The sequence below is a fragment of the Phoenix dactylifera genome, chromosome 1, assembly GCF_051530095.1.
Source record: "Phoenix dactylifera cultivar Ajwa chromosome 1, Ajwa_hap1_PhDact_Kaust_v1.1, whole genome shotgun sequence".
NCBI lineage: Eukaryota > Viridiplantae > Streptophyta > Magnoliopsida > Arecales > Arecaceae > Phoenix > Phoenix dactylifera.
This window is the reverse complement of record NC_143190.1, coordinates 42,303,507-42,325,330: the sequence shown is the minus strand read 5'-3', so window position 1 is coordinate 42,325,330 and position 21,824 is coordinate 42,303,507. Positions and strand designations below refer to the sequence as shown.

General features: G+C 36.5%; 1 pseudogene across 1 annotated transcript; it reads left to right on the top strand.

Annotated features, from left to right (window-relative positions):
* The first annotated feature begins 227 nt into the window (after positions 1 to 227).
* On the top strand, positions 228 to 21,415 carry LOC103719341 (myosin-1-like; annotated as a pseudogene). The gene is made up of 23 exons (XR_015967554.2): positions 228 to 1,182; positions 5,578 to 5,679; positions 5,762 to 5,905; positions 6,006 to 6,156; positions 6,272 to 6,299; positions 6,447 to 6,612; positions 6,705 to 6,768; positions 6,958 to 7,065; positions 7,684 to 7,787; positions 7,913 to 8,051; positions 8,170 to 8,288; positions 8,383 to 8,535; positions 8,633 to 8,722; positions 10,875 to 10,952; positions 11,878 to 12,036; positions 12,723 to 12,926; positions 15,810 to 16,015; positions 16,104 to 16,239; positions 17,678 to 17,807; positions 18,101 to 18,247; positions 18,340 to 18,455; positions 19,520 to 19,732; positions 20,416 to 21,415. The product of XR_015967554.2 is annotated as a myosin-1-like (transcript).
* Positions 21,416 to 21,824: the final 409 nt, after the last annotated feature.

Genomic DNA, 21,824 nt, shown 5'->3' with positions numbered 1-21,824 from the left:
GTCGTTAAGTACGTGACGGTAAAATTACCCTCCCTTCCCCTTCCGGATCAACAAAACTGCCCTACTATCGGAAAAGCCACAGTACGTCATACGATACGGAGTGGCTCTGGAAGTAATTTTCTCTGACCTGAAGGGCTTTCTAATCTACCAGTAGATTTTCCGCTTTAACCCAAAGAAAATTAGCAGGGTAATTTAAAAGGGCGATAATGGCCCCACTTCGGAAATTTGAATTTCCGGTGAAACAAGCCCTAATTTTCCTTCAAAGGGAGCGCTTTTTAGTCCCCACCTCCTCCAATGGACAGCAGGAATTAGGGTTAGGGTCTTGATTTTGGATCGGAGGCACCTCCATTACGCCCTGCCCCTCTTCATATAGAAGCTTTATCCCGCAACTTTTGTTCAAAGATTGCAGCTTTTTGGTCTTATTGCGGATTCCAAGATTGTTTCAAGTGCTTTGCCTTTGGTGCTTTGGTTTGATGTTTTATTCGTTCTTTTTTTTTTTATCGCAGAAACTGTCGACTTTGGTATCTTTTTATGTTTAATTATGATTGAAAAGATTATATCTTTTCCTTTGGAATTGCAGGAAATTTGCATTTTTGGGTTGGAGATTGGAGGGATTCGAGGAAAGATTTGGTTTTGATGATGTTGATTGAGGAATTTTGGGTTTTCCTGTTAGTTCTGTGAATTAGGGGTTTTAGAGTCACGATGTCAGCTGCCATGGTTGCTCCGATGGTAGCTCGGAGCTCGCTGGAGGTTATGCTTGACATCCTCCGGCAGAGAGATGAACAGCCGCAGGATGCACCACCGCCTTTGCCCGTTCGTCCCACCTCGAGAGGCCGGCTTCCCTCATCGAGAAGGTCCCTGCCCGTCAATTTTAAGCTGGAAACTGGTGCACCCAAAATCTTGTTGAAGGACTCTGTGAGGAAGGAAGAGAGGTTAGATCACCAGCCCTCTAAGGAAGATAAGGAGGTGCTGTTTAAAAGTGGGATTTTTGGAAACAAAAGGATATTGCATGTCAAACGGCCAGAAGAATCTCCATATGCTAAGATGCCAGAGTTAGAGAGCTGCGAGGAAAGAACAGATGAAGCTGATAGTCTAGACTCTCCTGCTGCACCCTTGCCTTCAGCAGCTTCACTGGAAGAGAATTTAGGGTGGCGTGATACTATTGATTATGCCCTAAAGAAGGTAATAAGGCTTAACTCCATTTTGTTTAGTTTATTATGTTTGTATACAGTAGATTCTTTCCTGTCATTGGAAGAAGAGGTTCATTACACTGAGTTTGCTATGCTAGTAAACATGAACATGGAAACATGCTGACCTTGTGGGAATATATTTTAATAAATTATCTTCCACATTAATGGTAATTGTGGGCATCAAGACATTACTGTACCATGTTGCTTTAGCTTGAATATAATGATACTTTCTTTTTCCTCAGCATCATTGAATTAAACAGCATCAGAAGTAACATTTGTTAGTTCTATACTTGTGAAAATGAGCTATATTGAAAACTTCTACCTAACACACCTGACCTACTCTGTAGTCTTCCTCTGGCACCTGCTTTAGGATGCTACTTTGCATAGTTCCCTGGTTCACTAGTTTGCTTGGTTTCAGATTCAGATCCATTTTACGTAATTTAATTATTCTGAATGAATATTTTCACTTGGACTAAGACAAAAAATTCCTTTTCATTGATTGGAAGTATTCTAAAACCTTTATTTTTTTTTTTTGTTACAAGTTTACCATTTGCACGTTTTGGTTTCTTCAAAATAATGAGATATATAACTTCTGAGATAGCATCTTTATTTGATGGCATGAGTAAAATGCGTTTAAAATGCCCATTAAATCTTTAATGACATAGTGATGATTGATTAGTTGGTCTACGTCTTGCTAAGTAGTAATGTGATGTCTAAAGAGAAACTCGATATTGGGATAAAGCTTTTGCAACTATAGCGGGCATTGAAGAAGTACAGTTCATCAAAAGCTTGATGTCTGGATATTAAAGGGCTTGATCGGGAAAAGCTCAGAATGTTCCAGCTCTAATCTACTAAATCTAATCTAAGTAATGATTGGATCAAGGATGCTTAAACTTTTGTTTAAAATATTCTATATCCTTAACAAACTCTGTGTGAAATCTGGATACATATTACTTTCTGTCATCATTCCCAGTTTGACTTAGTACAGAGCTACATCAATTATATCCATGCTTTGTTAACTGAAGTTAATTTAAATCATTTACTTCTAGAATTATCAAAACACACACATACACATACAAATATGTCATCCGTCAGCAATTGTCTTCAAAGATAAGCATCAGTCAAGTAAGTGACTTGTTCTTGTTAAGACCGTAGATTGGATATCAAGGGCTAATGTTAGGATGGCGTCAGAACTGGAAATAATGTTTTGTCTGGTCATATTTTTTATTGTTGTCAGATTATGTTTGAGCCTTCAATATTATTTTGATTTTTTTCCCTTCTTCTCTAAGAAAACTTTGGTGGGGCATTTTTTTCAGTACATTCAGGTTAGAACACGATATGAGGATGACTTCTATGTAAGTTTGAGATTGTTTCACCCTGTCAGCCCTACAAGTTTCACTTCTTTCTCTTTTTAGTTGATTTGAATCTCTCTTTTTAAGATATGAATTTACTTAAGGAAGCAGAGATATAAATGCTATTTTTACAATATCTGCAGACGCTCTGAGTGAGAAATCATAATAAATTGGCGAGCACCTTGAAAGCTAGTTGAAAGTTGACGCTGTATATGAGAATTAAAATTATTTGTGATAATCATTTTGAGAGGGTATTCTTGGAAATTGAAACTTAATCACGCTATTTCATATTGAGAATCCACATTGAGGTAGTCCTATGCCAACTTGGCAGATTTGCAAAAGCTCCTTGTGAGGTTTGTTCTTAAAGGACTTTGAACAGGAGATTTTTTTTCTTGAGGGAAGTTATCTTAGGAACAACAGTGGTGGGGGCCTTGGGATGTTAGCTTACTTTCTTGGCCGTTTCTAACAGATTCGCTGGAAATGAGTTAGGCATTTACAGTAAATGGGCCGTCAAGCACAGTCCATATTTGTTAAGCCCTCCAAAAGTTAGTTATGCAATATTACAGTGATGACTCATTAAGTCATTAGGTGAGGGAAAATCTTAAGTTCATTTAATTCCACATTTTGTTGGCTGAACAAATCATTGAAAGCAAATGTATATGTGGTCGAGATGGAGCTTGATGCTTTGGAGCCCAGGATTGTCACTGTGGGAGAGAGGCTCCGAATTTGTGCCATCAAGATGACACCACATTTAGACTCAGTAATATTGGTCTGAGTGGTGGCAAATCACACCACCCAGCAGTGAAGCAACAAGTGGAATATCCATATTTGGAAGGCAACAACAAGTTTCCATGGCAATAATATCGGCAAGACAATCGAGGCAAGATATCACCTTGGAAGCAGCGGTGATCAAGAGATTAAGCAAAAACATTTTGTTGGTCCAAAAGAAAAGAGAGGATTTAGAAAATCTTAAAGGGATCATACAATTAAACTAGTATAGAGTGAAGTTTTCACAGCTGAAGAGATGCCAAGGATGGAAAAAAAGATGAGAAGGTAATGGTTCGTCTTTTAGTCAATATGTACTATAAGAGGTTTCCCATGATTTAAAACTAGGGGTGCAAATGGGTCGGGTCGGGTCGGGTCCTAGGTGACCCCGATCCGACCCGGTTTTTTGTTCGGGTCCCAATTTTGGACCCGGACCCGACCCGGTTGAAGATCGGGTTGGGTCGGGTCGGGTCCGAGTCGGGTTCGGGTCGGGTCCGGGTCTGATTCAGGTCGGGTCCGGGTCCAGGTCCGATCGGGTCCAATTTTTTGTGCTTTTGGGAAAAAATTTGGACAAATCTAATTTGGTCATACCATAATTATGAGGTGCTGGGTGACCCATGACTTGAAAGACTTTGCAATTGAGCTCCAGTCAGAACAGATGACCCATGACTCACTAACTAAGTCGGTCTACAAGCCAAATTTCATATCACACTATTTTTTATCTATATGACTGATTGGACGGAACTCGGTGTCTCCCAGCTCCCCTCTCACGAGGACAAAAAAAAATCCCAGACCTTCTTCCAAAATCCAATTCCATTACAGAAAACTGGCACATGCCCATATTCAGTTGCAGTGTTCCCTCACTTTCTCCCTTCAAAAGTTAAAAGAAACAAAAACCAAAAAACAGAAGGAAAAAAAAAAAGGCAGCTACACACCAGAGGTCTCAACAGTGTAATAGATCGAGAGAGAATCCTGACGGGCCGACGTTCCTTTGGATTCTGTGAACCTATGCTTGTTGCTAACTTGCTATCCTCCCACACTGACCAACAGTACCACAACCCACGCCAAAAAAAAAAGAAAAAGAAAAAGAAAAAGAAAAGACTTTCTTTTGCTTTTCCTCTCTCTCTCTCTCTTCGGGTCCATTCGGGTCGGGTCGGGTCCGTTTGGTAAACCCAGACCCGACCCAGAAAATGATTCGGGTCCAATTTTAGGACCCGACCCGGACCCGCGGGTCCTAAAATTCGGGTCGGGTCGGGTCGGGTCACGGGTCGACCCGACCCATTTGCAGCCTTATTTAAAACAAATGAAATCAACATAATAGCACCTCAAAGAAAACCAACAAAAGAAGTGAAATAATGTTGAAAAGGTAAAACAATGAGAAAAATGTGAGAATAGGTCAGAGAAGGCTTGATAATGAAACTTGGGGTGTTAGAGGAGATATGGAGGCAGATAGCCAATTTGAGGTTGGAAAATAATAAGACCTTTTTAAAGAAAGTTGACCTGTCAGGAATGGGGCAATGCTAACAAATTGGACCGCTCTTTGGTATTTGAGAAAGGATAACACAGCCTTTTATATGTGGTTGTCATGAACTTGCATGCCAGAAAAAAATATGAAGAATCAATTTTTTTTTCAATGTTCAGTGTTTATTAAGGCAACTTCTTGAAACTTGGACCTTCAATTACCTTTTAAGGATTGGAGGTGAGAGTTTGGGAGAAGATTGAAAGCCCCAAATAACAACCAATATCCTATGGCTTTCTAGTTGGCAAAAGATTGTTGGACTTTTAGAAATTAAAAAACTTTTTTGAAATTTAAAAAACTTTTAAAAATTAAAATGGTATTATCTACATCATCAGCCAAATCTAGGCAGTAACATACATTAGCAGTTGTTGATGTTGTGGGATAGCAATTCTGACAGAAAAGTACTAGACAATCATTAATGGCATAATATGCTATCTAACCAAGGAGATCTAACAAAAAGGGAAAAATCTGAAGATTGAAGTCATGCATAACTTTCTAAAATGTATTGGCTATGCATGGCCTACATTATGAGTTGGGGATAATGGATAGTTATTTTTTTGAATGACTTGGGTTTTCTAATTATTGTTCTGTTAGCTTTTGAACTAACAAAGCTAAATTAATATCTATTGCAAATGCTATTGATCAACTTTTAATTTCTACATTGTGACTTTAAATTTTTTATCTTCAGATTTTATCCTCATTACTTTCAACCAAAACTGCTTATGCGTAGATGTTTTCTCTTTCATTTCAGAAAATACGGGTTTGGTGCTGGTTTCCAGATGCCAAGTGGGAGTTAGGGAAGATACAGTCAGTTTCTGGAGATGATTCTAATATCCTGCTGTCTGATGGCAAAGTGAGGTTTTAAGTTTCTGTGTTCCTTGATAAGTATCCAGATAAATGGCATTTAGATATTTATTTGAAAATTTTTGGCTCAGGTTCTGAGAGTGTCTGTAGAAAATCTCTTACCAGCAAATCCAGACATTCTTGATGGTGTGGATGATCTTATACGGCTTAGTTACTTAAATGAGCCCTCAGTTCTTCACAATCTTGAGTACAGATGTTCTCGTGATTTGGTTTATGTACGCATTTTCGCAAGCAGACTTTTGCTGCTTGTCACTCTTGCATTATGCTATTGCTACATGCATCTATTAATTTACTTAATTGTTGTCCTTTTTGTAGACCAAAGCTGGGCCTGTTTTGGTCGCACTCAACCCCTTTAAAAAGGTCCCTCTATATGGAAATGATTTTGTTGCAGCTTATAGGCAGAAACTTATGGACAGTCCCCATGTCTATGCAACGGCAGACACTGCCTACAATGAAATGATGAGAGGTGGAAGAATAGTTTCCTTGAAAATTCTGTAGTCCTATGAATTTTGATGTACATTTAAGCAATTGTACATGACCATTTACACAAGAATTTAAATATCTTCTTGTGGATCCTGCAGATGGAGTCAATCAATCTATCATCATAAGGTAAAGTTTTTTTTTTTTTTTTTAAATTCTTTTATAATATGTCATCATTTTTTTTACTTGTCTGCTTTTCTATCAATTCATAACTTGCATGTAAATTTTCATTGGATCACTTTGTTGATGGAGTTTCAAAATGTGGTTTTGAAGCAGTGGTGAAAGTGGAGCTGGAAAAACAGAAACAGCAAAAATTGCGATGCAATACCTTGCTGCTCTTGGGGGTGGCAGTGGGATAGAGTATGAGGTTCTGCAGACTAACACAATACTGGAATCATTTGGAAATGCAAAAACTTTGAGAAATGACAATTCTAGCCGATTTGTGAGTTCACCTCGCATGTTGAACTTCTTAAATTTTTGAAACTATCCGCTGATTTATCTACAATATAATGTTTTCTCTCTGATGTGATGCAGGGGAAGCTGATTGAATTAAATTTTAGTTCTGCTGGAAAAATTTGGGGTGCCAAGATCCAAACTTGTAAGCATGTTTCCGCAAATCATTGCTTCTTTGCAAATGTACTGGATAATTTGCATATTCTTTAACTATATTAACAAGTTTCATTTACTATGTCTTGTTCATAAAACTCCGAGCAGTTCTTCTTGAAAAGGTATTAATCTGGCTGTTAGTAGTTAAGACTATCAACTTTGTGCTGTTCCAAATATTAAGAATCTTATATATTGCTTAAGCAGTCAAGGGTGGTTCAGAGAGCAACAGGCGAAAGATCATTCCATGTTTTCTATCAACTTTGTGCAGGAGCTCCTCCCGATCTTCAAGGTGGTTATGTGGTTATATTAATTGTTTTCATTGTTAAAGGTTTTACTTAGTCTATGCACAACTGTCTGTGTCATTTACTTCTATGCAATTTCATGCACTTGGTATTTCTCAAAGTTTAAAACACTTAAAAATATGTAGCAGTTATGCAAATTGTGGTTACATCTGATGTAAAAATTCATGAAAAGAGGTGCATCCAAAATTTCCCCCCAAGAGGTCTTTTGATTGAATAACAGAATCTAGATTTTGTGTGATGTTTATATCTTACTGACAGATTATTGTTACATTGTCCTTCATATAAACACATATTCCTTGAAAATAATAACTCATATCTGTATTAAAACTGGTTTAAAGGATGACTCTATTGTAACATTTATAGCCACTGTTTTCTATTCTACTGGTCTCATTAATTTAACTTTTTCAACCTTGTAACTTTTTGACACTCCTAAATATTTCTTTCTAGTTAAATATCATTATATAATACAACTACACTTTGTGCACCAATTCATGCACATATATGCATGTTCACACACACAGTGCACACACACATATTCATACACCTATACTTAATTAATCACTCCTTCAAGGATAATGATGTCCTTGCATGTGGATGCATTACAGAGCACTTGAACCTAAAAGCAGCCAGTGAATATGAATATTTAAAGCAAAGTGATTGCTTGAGAATTGATGATGTTGATGATGCTCAAAGATTTCAAATATTGATGGTAATTTTCAGACCTATCTGGCTGTCAGACCTATTAGCTTTCTGATGATCTTTACTATATTAAACTTTTTTTTTATTCATGATACTGACTTGCTTATTTTTTATGCTGTTTTTCCATATGTCCAGCAAGCCTTGGATACTGTTAAAATTCCTAAGGAAGATCAAGAGATTGCATTTGCTATGCTTGCAGCCATATTATGGCTGGGTAACATTGACTTCTCAGTAATTGATAATGAAAACCATGTGGAAGTTGTTTTGAGTGAAGGTACTTATCTCTTTTTCAGTTTAATGTTTATAGGTTTTTGACTTTTGTTTTTGTTATGTCATAGTTGCTAGCATAAATTCTCACCTAAGTGTTTGCTTGGCTTTATCATTCTGTGCAGGTGTAACAAATGCAGCAAATTTGTTGGGCTGCAATGTTCCTGATGTGATGCTAGCTTTATCAACTCATAAAATTCAAGACGGAAATGATGATCTTGTTCAAAAGCTTACATTACCACAGGTGTGACAATGTTGTTGTGTCTCAGATACCTTATTTTCTGTGCAAACCACACATATTTGGTGAATCTTATGTTTTATTTTTCTTTTCCTTATAGGCCATTGACACCAGGGATGCATTGGCAAAATCAATATACGCGAGCTTGTTCGACTGGCTTGTAGAACAAATTAACAAGTCATTCCAAATGGAAAAATGTCATACTGGGAGATCCATAAGTATTTTAGATATTTATGGGTTTGAATCCTTTCACGTATGGATCATGTGCTGGAAGCCTGGAAATGTCATATTGAATAGATATTTGATTTGCTTAATCTTTCTTGTTGGACTAACGCTTCATATTATTGCAGAAGAACAATTTTGAACAATTTTGCATAAACTATGCTAATGAGAGACTACAGCAGCACTTCAATCGACATTTGTTCAAACTCGCACAGGAGGTGGGAATTTACATTTAGTTTAGTGCTAAGATTTCTTGGCATGCATGATACCAAATGGTTCATAATGCGATTTGAAGGCAGCTTTTCAAAGACAAATTTAAATAGAATTGTATATTATTTTAGTTATCTTGATTGACAAAATGTTAATCAAAATTTCTGAAAGATTCTGCTCTAGGTCATGACAGACTTCAGGATTGATTAAAAATTGCTCCATCTATCTCATTGCTTTATATCTTTGAATTGCTAATGGCAAGTTCAGTCTCACTTGATTCAGAACATTAATTGCCATTATTTTGGGCCTTGTTGGAAACCAATGACTTAGGTAGAACTTGCTAGTAGGTCTAGTTATAATGTTTGAGAGTTGTTTCCCTTTTAAATTTTTAGTAAGGAAAAATTTAGTGTTTGGTAAGTGATTATGGGATTGGAAAGCGTAGGGAAAATGTTGTAGATGAAAAGAATGAAGAATGAAAGAGGAAAGTAGAGAGAAAACTAGGAAACACAACTAGACAAGGTTGATTTTAGAACAATACACTACTTAATTCACAAGGCGTGCTAGAAATAATTGTTTACCATAATGTGATAAAATGTTAAAGAAACTTCCAAGCAGAAACTTATACTAATTTGAGATTTTTTTTTTGTTTATAGTATCCATAATCATAAGCAGCATGCCTTTTGTTTTTGTATGGGTAAGGTTTTTTATATCCTTAACAAATTTTTGTAAGGGCACCTATGCTATAGAGTCTTTTATATATCCTTCCCCATGAGTTTTATAATATCTTTGGCCCTTCTCTCTCTCCTTTTCTGCTCTTCAACTTGTGTTGTGCCCTTAAATTTGGGCTTGCTTCACTTTTAATTGCAGATGTCCATGCTATTGTTTTTGGTTATATGATCACTTTATTCTCTATATATGCAACAAAAGTTTCCTTAAATACCCATGTTAGTATTTTTATCCTTGTTGTATGAAAAATCTTTTTCAACATTCTCACCTCAATAGAGTTTTTTTTTTTTGTGTAATTGCCTAATTGGGTCCAATTTATTTCGGATGTTGCAAAACATTATGGTCAGGCTTGCCCTTCGGCTTTCCAGTATGTAAAATTTTTGCCAACCTGAACACGAATACAGAAAGATAGAAAATAAACAATCATGTTCAGTTATGTGGAAAAAAGGGTGGATTGCAAAATTGAGGATCCTTCAGGTCTACATATGAGGGACATGACTTTAATTACAACATCCTTCTATTCTCTAGTTCCCAATAAGAGCATACTCCATTAGTATTAGATTTGTTTATGGTGTTCAAAATTATTTTTATTAATATCAGACCTTTATAATAAGATTTAACTTGGTTTCCAAAATTGTCTGATCTTTGATCACCAGTCACCATAGAGAACTCTGGCGTTTTTCCTTGCCAAAGTATTCTCAACTTGGCAAAGTTATCGTTTATTTTAAATTCTTATGTCATGATCATCAAAACTTTTGATACACTAGGACTGTACCATTTGATAATTTTAAGCCCTGAACGCATTTTGGTGATCACGATGCAAACATTTGCAATAAACTTTAATGCCTGCTAAACACGTGGAATATATTGTTGCGGTTAATACTGTTTTAATTTTTATACTTCTCATCTGTTTTCATAACTTTAGCAATGTCAACATTTTACTTGATTGTTCTCAGATGATCTGGTATCACTACCACCTGTTTATATGATTGTTCTGGCCAATATTAGATGTTCTGTCTGTGTATGGTCTAACAATCATGGTTTGCCATACTGGATCATACTGCCCCTACTGGGTATGCTGTACCACCCCGTACTGAGCTTACATCATATTGCTGGCAAATCAATACTCGGTATGGGGGGCATACCATGTGTCAAGACCATGAACCAACCCGTGCTGACATTGTGCTGACAATCATCTGCAGAACATTACAATGGTGTTGGTTATCTTTTTGTTCTCCTCAACTGTAAGGCTAGTAATTATTTCCTTGGACTGTCCTCGGGAATTAGATGATGCGGCCTGGTTATGTGGTCTTTTCTTTTTTTAACTTTACATGCAGTTTTTTTGCCTGTCCCTGGTGAATGCTTTCTTGTAGAATTCTGGCATTACAATGTCCACTCTGTAATTCATGTTTTTCTTATCATTTTTGCTTGCAGGAGTATATAGAAGATGGAATTGACTGGACGACTGTTGATTTTGTCGATAACACTGACTGTCTAAATCTATTTGAGAAGGTATTTGACGTAAATAGCAATCAAATGTGAAATAGTAGAAAAGTAATTGCTTATGTTTTTCCTTTCTTTGTCAAATTACACAATCATGGGAGATCACTTGTTTTCTAGTGCTTAAATTTTAAAGCAGGTATATTTTCTCTAGAAAGTTGCACCAGCTTTCATTTTTGTGGATGAGAAAATGCTAAAAAGGTCATGATTGAGAAACCCATAGAGCGCTGCTAGCTCTAAGCCCTAAGGTGGGTCCATCAATGTGGTGACTGTGGGGTGTAGTGGTTGGTGGGTTCTTGCTGCTGGAGGCCTCCTTTTTGAGGTCTCATGAGGTTTATTTTTTATGTACTTTCACTTAGACAAGAAATTTGTTTCAAGGCCAGTTCCTGACTTTTTAGTTAGCATGGCTATTGATGCCAACCTATTGCCTGACATGCTTTAGTTCCTGTTTTATTAACCTGACATAATCTTTTGTTTCTTGTTTTATGTTATTACATTGATTTATAACCTGAATTTAATTAATGATACAAGTCATATGTTCAACCAAAATCTGACCCTTACCATGCATTTGTATGATTCTAGTGTATCTTTTTTTCAATATTTACTTAAATGCAACTCTTGGTCTTTGCTGTCTCAGATTTGTATTTTGATGACCCATTGCTAGCACGATGGTGTTTCTAAATTGTATACAGGAACTTATTACATATATTCATGAATAGTGCTTAAAAAAAGTTCTGCTATTGTTATAGCTATTTTAAAGAAGCACAACAAAGGTGATAAGATTCGTTTGGCATGCATGCCAGCCTAATGATGCCATAATTGCTATTGCATTTGTATGTTTGTACCTGATGTGTTGATATGCACTTCTATAACTTTGTATCTTGGACATATCACGTGTTACATGACAATGAGAACCATTCTTTCCAATACATGACAGAAACCCCTCGGTCTATTGTCTTTGTTGGATGAAGAGTCAAATTTCCCTGAAGCAACAGATCTTACCTTTGCCAACAAGCTCAAGCAGCACTTGAGTGGTAGCCCCTGCTTTAAGGGGGAAAGGGGTGGCGCTTTCAGTATTTGTCATTATGCTGGAGAGGTCAGTAATTTTGTAATGTTTACTTCTAAACAGCTTGCTATTGGCTAGAGCATTTTAAGTCTGTTGAGATCATACTCCATATACTATCATGATTTTGAATTATTAATATAATTTTCCCTAGAATGTGATACTTCATAGAAGGCATGCTCTTAAGCATGTTCATTTTTTAACAATATTGTTCATTTTTCAAAAATACAAAAGATCACATTTCAGTGCATCATTATTAACTTAAATTCTTAGTACAAAACTTTCAACTGACAATAGTTGTTCCATGACCTCCAAAATCCTAGCTTAACTGTACTGGTTCTGCTTGCATTTCTTTGACAGTGTTATTAGAGAAATTTTTCATGGACGTGGTTAGTTAACAGCGAAAGAAATTAGGACATGGGGTGCCTTCCTGAAGCATTAAAGGACATCATTAAATAATCACCTCAAAAACCATAGTGAAGCAACTGAAGAAAAGCAATAAACATTTGAATGAGGTGGATTCAAGAGATTTTTTTTTTTTTTTTTTTTGATGGTGAAACTTTGCATATAACCTGACATTCTGCAATAAACCCATGTTTTGAAAAATGTCAGATATGGTGCTATCCAGTTTATTTACAGATCTGCCTTCCATGTTAATACTTTTTATATTGCATTCATGAATCAACTTTTCAATATGACTAACAGTTTACAATTATCAGGTTATGTATGACACAAGTGGCTTCTTGGAGAAAAATAGAGATCCATTACATTTGGATATTATCCAGTTGCTTTTATCGTGCTCCTGTCAACTTCCTCAGCTATTTGCCTCAAATATACTTAGTCAATCTCAGAAGGAATCAAATCCTTTGAGACAACCAAGTAAGGTTGATTCGCAAAAGCAAAGTGTCGGGACAAAATTTAAGGTATCACCTCATTTAAACATGTACAAAAAGTTTTTTGTCATCTGAACATTTAATATTCTTAGTGATCTTTTTTGCAATATTATGGTTGTACTATGTATGGGTTATGTATAACTAAATCAGGAACAGACTTACCTTGTAGATTCATTTGTGAGTTTTGTGTTTTATGAAAGATTGAAGTATTGCATGCTGGTGGTGGTCCAACTTGGTACTGGCATGGTAGCATGCCAAGTACTTGCGGTTGCCAGTACCATGCCGGTGCCCCTATGCTGTTAAGTCACTGTCACAATATGTGCCATGCTGTGCCTTGCTGATCAGCATTTAAATCCATTGATTATGGCATACAGTCTTTCTTTTTTGTTTTCTTTCTTTTCTTCTTCTTCTTCTTCTTGAGAAAAGGCATATAACCTATTTAAAAGCACATAGATCATGTATTACTTCATTTTGCATTATTGCATCATTCATTCACTTGCTCCATGATCTAAATGGTATTGTGTCAAGAGATTTTTCTTTGTTGCATAAACTTCGAAGACCAAATGCAGGGTGCTAATTCACCTTGCCAATATTCAATACTTGATTTGACTATCTTGTCAATCTTATTTTGGTGAATGTTCATTGGAATTCCAGCTGGATTGCCAATTCACTGCCAGTCACTAGAAACAAGATTGAATTTTGACCAAGCTTGAAGACTTTGGTTCTAAATTTCTCAGGGACGTTAAAATTTGAGTTCTGCTTTAGTTTTCTCTCTTGGTGAGGTTCATCGTCCTCTCACTTTGACTTCTGCTGCCCGTATGAACCTGACAGTTTATGTTTGTTTGGTCTCAATTCACCCAACTTAACTTCCTTTTGCCTTTTAACATCTTCTTAGTGTTTATTCCATCTTATTTCTGGATTTCTTTGATGACTTTACATACTCGATTTTTATTCTCTGGTGGTTAGGGTTATTCTTAGGTGGTGTTTTGATGTCATCCACTTCCTCCTACATCTCCATTTTGTTTTTCAATCAAGATATCTTGAGCGTTTTTTGGATCTTTTCTCATCCTTCTATTCTCTTTTGTTCTCAACTTTAAGTATGTTAGAGTTTTCTCTGTTTCATGTCGCCTAGAAAATGTTGCCCCTCTGCCTTGTTGCCCCTCTTTTGTGTATGACATGGTCATAACATCTTGTCTCCTTCAACTTGCTGTTTTGTGTTTATGAACACTAGCTCATGCAGTGATGTTTAATGAGGCTACCTCCCAGATATGGACATTTAGCTTGCTGACAAGCATGACTCACGTGGTATAGCTGTTGTTACATATTAAGTGTACATCTTCATGGCTCCTATGCGCAGCCTTCTTTTTCTCCTCCAAAACATCTTCTGTGATTTTAAGTATTTTATGGTCAGTAGCTCGTCATTTGAATCTGATTGGCATAGGATTGATTGGAGAATTTGTTCTTACCTCGTAACTAACTCTGCCATCATTCTTTCAGTCTCCTACTTCCAGATTGCTTGTTAAGTCCTAAGTTCATCTCCTTGAAATTCATACGTAATTAAGTGGGGCTTAAGTTCTAGCTACTCTGAAACTTCCATTCTGCTTAGCAGGGCAAATGTTCACCCATTTGTTTTGTTATGACACGAGATTATCTCCATGTGGTTTTTCTAGTGCTTCCTCCATCTTCCATGCATGGGTATATTGTTTCTATGATCATTAGCACTTGTACTAACCTTGATACATCTTTTCCCGAAGTTCTCCTCAAGATCGCTTACCAGGCATCAAATGTATGGTTCTGGCTTCGATTTTCTGTACCGTCCTCTTGTTTTGAGTGAGATTCTATTCGCTCAAGCATCGGGACTTGTTCAGATTATGGTGTTTCTTTCTTTTCTTTGTCTACCTTTTCTCCTACTGTCCTGTTTGGTTCTACCTGTGAGATTGTTTTGGCCATATTTTCCTACATATGGGACTATATTTCAATTTAGTGCTCTGTGCAATGTATCATTTTCTATTGTGCGAAACTGTAGGGGCTATATTCTGGCAAAGAAATTAAGCTCTCATCTTTCATCTAGTGAAACCAAGTATCATGCCTTCTTTGATGTTGGTCTTTTAATTTGAGGGCTTTCCCTCATACTCCTGCTGGTGAAACCTATTCTGATTTACTATTTTTTTTTTCAAAAATAAGTCCATTGGGAGTTTGCAAGGATGACCTATTGGTGCAGTTGAAAGTCCAAGAGAGATGGATTGTGTCGTGTACAAGAATACCTTGAAGAAGAGAGGAAAGAAAAATGGTAGAATTTTGCAGAAAGGATTCCTATATGGATGAGTCCTTGTGATTGGAGTCTTAAGTTGCTAGGAAGTTACTTGATGAAATCTTAGGATGAGTATGATCCTTATAGATTCCATGAAATATTGCTAAGAAGATATTTCTTTAGTTAGGAGTCTGATAGGAGTCAAGTTACATATGACGGTAGTCAGAGCAGCCAAAATTAGTTTTGCTATTTTTAAATATCTACCAAATTGATTCTCTCTGGCAACTTAGTCACTCGTTTCTTTTTTTCCGGTGATAATTTAATATGGATAAAAACTCAAGCGATGGTTGGAATGCTCTCAGTTATGTCGCGAGTCTTGAAGTGTGCAAAAATATTTATATTGAAATTTTAACAAATTATTCGATTCTCCATAATTCTCATCTGAAAGTAGCAGCCCCAGAATTAAATTTCATTCATCAATTTTGTGAACATCAATTTTCCTGTTCTCTCATTACTTTTCTCGCTTCATTGATTGGTTACATTTCCAATATACCCAAAGGATAATTGCACATGAAGTTTAAAGTTGTTGATGTGATGAGGGAATTCCTGTCATGAGTTCACTGCATTTTATGTAATTTTATGTTTTGTTGATATGTTTTTAGGGTCAATTATTCAAGCTGATGCAGCGGTTGGAGAATACTGCACCTCACTTTATTCAATGCATTAAGCCAAACAATAATAAACTTCCTGGCATGTATCAACATGATCTTGTCTTAGAACAACTTAGATGCTGTGGAGTACTGGAAGTTGTCCGGATATCAAGGTCAGGTTATCCAACTAGAATGACACACCAGCAATTTGCTGAAAGGTAGCCCTCCGTTTCTTCCCAAGCTTTCAAAGAAACGGCATCTTAATATCAATGACGGTTCTTGACATGCCTTGTGTTTCTCTTCTAGGTACGGCTTTCTTCTCTTAGAGAATCTAGCATCCCAGGATCCACTCAGTGTTTCAGTTGGCCTTCTACAACAGTTCAATGTCCCACCTGAGCTGTATCAAGTTGGCTACACAAAGATATTTTTTCGCACAGGGCAGGTGATTATCTTCTCATATTCTTCTACTACATATATTCCTTTTGAGCTCATTCACATATTTATGGTTGTTAAGTTTATCACTTATTAATAGATGTCTTTCTATGAAGTTGGGATTCCTCTGAGGTTATCTTGAACTAGATAGCCCTCTGCAGCTAAAGAAATTTCATCATAAGCTCAGATAGTTTATAGTTTAACCTATGGTTACTCGTATCCAAGCGATTACAGAAATTTCAAATATAGAATATACTTTATATGCTGCAACTACGAATTTCTTTGTTGAATTTTGCATCTTAATATCCATTTACTTTTACTATCACAGCTGATACTAAGTTCGCATGGCCAGCTATTGTAATAAATCTTGGAGTTCTTTTTCTCCCAAAGTATTTGAATGTTTGCCATTTCTCAGATAAAAAATGCTGTTAATTGTTCCTTAAGTTACCATAAGCACAATAGACATAACCAACATGCATCAGTCAACTAGCATGGGCTGCCTTTCTTAAATCAACACCATTCATTTCTAAAATGATCTTCATCCGGAGTTGACAAAGCTTTTTGTTAAGGATTTTTTAGTGCCTGGAATCTCTACAACTGAGCAATATTTTGATTAATGCAAGATAGGTGGCTTCATTATTTCCTAAAATAAGCCCTTTTCCCTTCCAGAAGCACGTAGTGATTGCAGATACCCTAGAAGCACCTCTCCCCTTTGGCTTCCTCACTTTAGAAGTAGTTGGGATGTCTTTATCCATATTTCATCTTTTCTGATTATCATATCCAAGATGGCGAGTATGATCATATCAGGGTATCCTTTGGCCATTGACTATGTTTTGGACCTCATCCATTATATGTATACCCACCGAAACTGTATTCCTTTCACTAATTACCACTATATCACCAAAAGACATATATACTAATAATTTAATCATCAATTCAATTTATTCATGGAAAGTATATGAAAATAGGGGACCTAGATTGACCTTAGAGTAATCTTTTAGATCTCAAACCTTACTAATGCTGCAAAACTAATAATGCACGACTTTGTCTGTTCGATGATTTCAGCATACCTGATAGTTTAGTTTTCTTTCTTAACACTTGTTGAATCTATTTGTGTGATAATAATGCTCCAAATCAATCAAAACCAGGTGCAGGATATTATTTTATTTAGATACTCTATCATCTTAACAATAAAAAATAGCCCAAGAATTCTTGTTACTTCTTTTTGAGGGTGAATAATTGAGTCTTTCTTTGCTATCACGTTTTTACTTTCTAAAAAGGATACAGAAGATCTATATACATCCACAACTTTTTTTTTTAATTATATTTTAGTCACTTAACCTAGTATTACCTTGTTTTATTGATCTTCTAGGCTTAAGGTCTGTATTGCTGTTGCTGTATTCTTTCTACAGACCCCCTTTGTAAATTAGGGCATTTATGATTTGTAGGTTGCTGCATTGGAAGATGCTAGAAACCACACTCTGCAAGGGATTCTTTGGGTTCAGAAAAATTTCCGCGGTCATCAAGCCTGTCGTTATTTCCAGGCACTCAAGAAAGGAGTTACTACACTGCAATCATGTAATGCTTGCACATTGTATAATATCTCTGATATGCTCTAGATAACCTAATATCCTAACAATTGTGATATGGGCTCTCTCTTTAATGTTTTATCTTTGCCACATGTTTTTCCCAAGAATATTTTTTGAGCCATGGAAATTTATGGCTATATCAGTGACCTGCCCATTGTTTTCATCTCTCATTTTTCTTATTATTGGTAAAATGCTTTATTCTCTTTCTCCAGAAGAATTTCATTTGATTGTATCTCTGGTGTTTCACCTTAACATCTGTTATTGGAAATCTGTGCTGTGTAGTTGTCCGAGGTGAAAAGGCAAGGTCTGAATTCAAAGTTCTAATAAAGAGATGGAGGGCGGCTGTTCTCATACAAAAGCATGTGAGGCGTCGGATTGCAAGGACAATGTTTGATGACCAGCAGAAGGATATTATACTTCTGCAGTCTGGTGGTGTACTTGCAGCTTGAAAGGAGATAATATCGGTTCTTTATGATTGCAACGAGTGTCCTATCCTGATTCTCATTTTCTTTCTTCTGCAGCTATTCGTGGGTGGTTGGCAAGGAATCATTTGGCTGTTACAAAAAACAGGAAGATGTCAAAGTTCGATCATGTGAAAGCTAACAGTGATCCTGACAAGAATCTTCCAGAAATGAAGGTAATTTATTGTGGTTTATTTTAAGAGTTGAAGATGATGCTATCCTTCCACCTTTTTCTTTGGCTAATTTTAGGGCTAAATGCTATATCAGAAATATGGAATTATATGATAGGTTCATGAAATCTATTAGATAAGAAATTCCCATGGGACAGTTTTTTTTTTTTTTTTTGGTTGCAAATTTTAGAGCTAAATGCTGTATCAGAAATGTGGAATTATATGAGAGCTTCATGAAATCCATTAGATAAGAAATTCTCATGAGACACAGAGTTTGATCTGTACTCACTAAATTCAATTTGCTGTAATTCACAATGCCCCTAAAAGTCTATTAGTATTGTTTATATCATTTTTGATCTTTCATTTTCAAAAAAAGATTATGTTATATTAAAAAAATTTGTGCAAACACATTCTCGTGGTATCCCCATTGTACTAATCTGAGCCAATTTCTGGTTGGCAAGAGGGGAAAGCTTAATGGGGCCATTACTTTTTGCTAAAAGGCTTAGGCTGCCAAGTGCATGAAGTGGGTTTGAGTCCTGGGGCAGCTATTTTGTACAAATAAAGGCCAAAGATTAGGTCTGTCCCAGTCTACCCCTCCTAGGACCCTGGATTGCCGAGACTATAACTGGGTAATGACCTTTTAAGAGGGGAAAGCTCAATGAAAGGCACATGAGTTGAGAATTTGCAGACGAGTATGTATAAAAGAAGAGTGCATAAGTACTGTGATGGTTGTTAATAATCTTCTGGATTACTTAGTTTAAAATGGAAATTCTGTGTTGGAATTCTTTTGCATTCTGGCGATTACATTGTATCACAGACTTGGCAAATGCAAGTCCTCAAATGCTAGATTGTAAGGTTACTTTTCTTTGTACAACGGCAATTTCTGTTCTCCATCCATGGATTTTTATCTAGCTGCTAATAAATTTATAATATCCTGTTTAGATCCTTCAAGCACTGCACTTTTGCAGACAGCTCGGATATACATTTTACTTGTTCATTTATGTTGCCTGTTTGAAGGTTTTAATCTCCTTTTCTTCTATAGTTTAAACTGAAAAAGCTTTGAATGTCAGGGTACCAACAAAGAGCAATCTCAGGTGCACCCTTCAGTTTTGGCTGACTTACAGAGGCGGGTGCTGAAGGCAGAGGCAGCTTGGAGAGAAAAGGAAGAAGAAAATGCCATCTTAAAACAGCAACTTCAACATTATGAGATGAGATGGTCAGAATATGAGGCAAAAATGAAGTCTATGGAAGAGACATGGAAGAAACAACTGACTTCTTTGCAGGTGAATTTCCCAATCTGTGAAATTCTCATCAAGCTTTCAGTAATGGTGGTATTCGTTGTTAATATTATCTCATCGAGACCATTATTTACTGCTGTACTGGTGGTAATGGCCATTATTTCCCATGTTAAGCCCCTGAAAGATTTTGGTTTGGGAAAAAATAATGGTTGTTATAACAGTCATTATTATCTTTTGTAGCGGGAATATGAATTTTTTAACAGCAAGATTTTAGTATGCCACTATTTAGAGTTAAATATTGTTTTTTTGAGCTGGAATTAAGGCAGAATGATATTATTTGAATAAGCCAAACACTGAAAATGTCATATGCTGGCCCTTACTTTATAACAGTAGTTAAAAATGGATAGCAGGCCTCCAAAATTGCAGCCATTATTACCAGCCACTATTTTAAACCATGTTGATCTTTCACTATTATAGTCTCTATGAGTTCAATGCATTTGTGAATTAACACAGTGCTATGACAGCTGTCCTTTCTAATCTTGTAACAATTTCTAATCTAAAAAACTGCTCCACTAGATGAATGAATTGGCAGCAAACTCTCAACTGGGAATATATGATGCTATTCATATTTATCTTGAACTGTTTGAAACCCTTTTTTTTGCAAAACCATGTTTGATCAGGCAATCAGTCTTGGATGAATACCAAATGATCATGCACTTTATTTTCAGGTGAGTCTAGCTGCAGCCAAGAAGAGTCTCACTGCTGATGATATCGCAAGTCAACAGGGAAGGCTTGACATATCACCACTTCAATACTCTTTTGACTCTGAAGATACCATGTTTGCTGGGACTCACACGCCTGAAGGCACTCCAGCTAAACCATCCCATGCTTCTGATGCTGGACTTGTAAGAAATTCTGATGGCACCCAGAGTGCAGCTAGCCACCTTGATGCTTCCGATGCTGGATTCACAAGAAATTCTAATGGCACTCAGAGTGCAGTTAGCCACCTTGTAAAGGAGTTTGAGCAGCAGAGACAGGTCTTTGAGGATGATGCGGGGTTCCTTCTTGAGGTGAAGTCGGGGCAGTCAGGTTCCAGCAGAAACCCAGATGAAGAGCTTCACAAATTGAAGGCCCGGTTTGTAACTTGGAAGAAGGATTTTAAGGTTCGGTTAAGAGAGACAAAAATTGCACTTCGTAAGCTTGGTAATCCTGAAGAGAGAACACGCAAGAGATGGTGGGGCAATTGGAGCACAAAATGATGATGAAAATTTTTCTTTAACAAATGGCTTTTTCAAGTATGGCAGGCATTTCCTCAATGCTGATGCATGAAATCAGGGATGAAATTTTGCGCAAAAAGCTGAAGAGATGTTCTATCCTATCTCTGGGTGAAGTGGGATTTAAGCCTATTCCCAGTAATGCTGTTTACATGCTTTGTTGCATTACCCTCTGTGCCTATGGTGCATAAGAGGCTTGTATATCTTCCATTTTTTTTTGTAATTATGGGGAGTAGTTAAGAACCTGGAGCTTAAGAGAGAGATGAGGATGCGAGAGGGGGAGAAATTAAAATGTATAGTTTGTTGTATTTTATTTAATACCAAAATGCAGAATTTAGATTTTTGGGCATTGAAAAAAAAAATCTTATGTTACATTGTCACTCCTCAGAACGACAATGTAAGCATAAAATGACAATTTTGAAAGGAAAGAAATTTGAATGGTATACTTGAGATCTAAGTTCCCTAGTCGTATCATGACATTGGTATACCTGAGAGTGCAACATTCATCCAGGCCCCTAATGCAAGCTTGTATTGGCAGAATTTTGTGGCATATGCTGGTCGAAGAATTAAATAAGAATCTCATATCAATATCATTAGGTCAAGTCGATAACAAATTGTCTCTAAATAACTCCTTTCTTTTGTGGCTTGTTTGTGCTTGTGTTTGACGAATTGAGAATTCCTGCAAAGATATAATATAATGAGTTGAAAAAGGAGTGTGCAAATGTTGTTGAAATCTTGTGTGCGCCAGTCAACCTATCATCTCTTCTGAGCAAAGAAACAAGTGGGTTGGAAGTATGCTTTTATTTGTTTATAATTTTTTAAGTAGCAAGGAAGAATGCTTTTAGTTAGATGAAAAGCTTAGA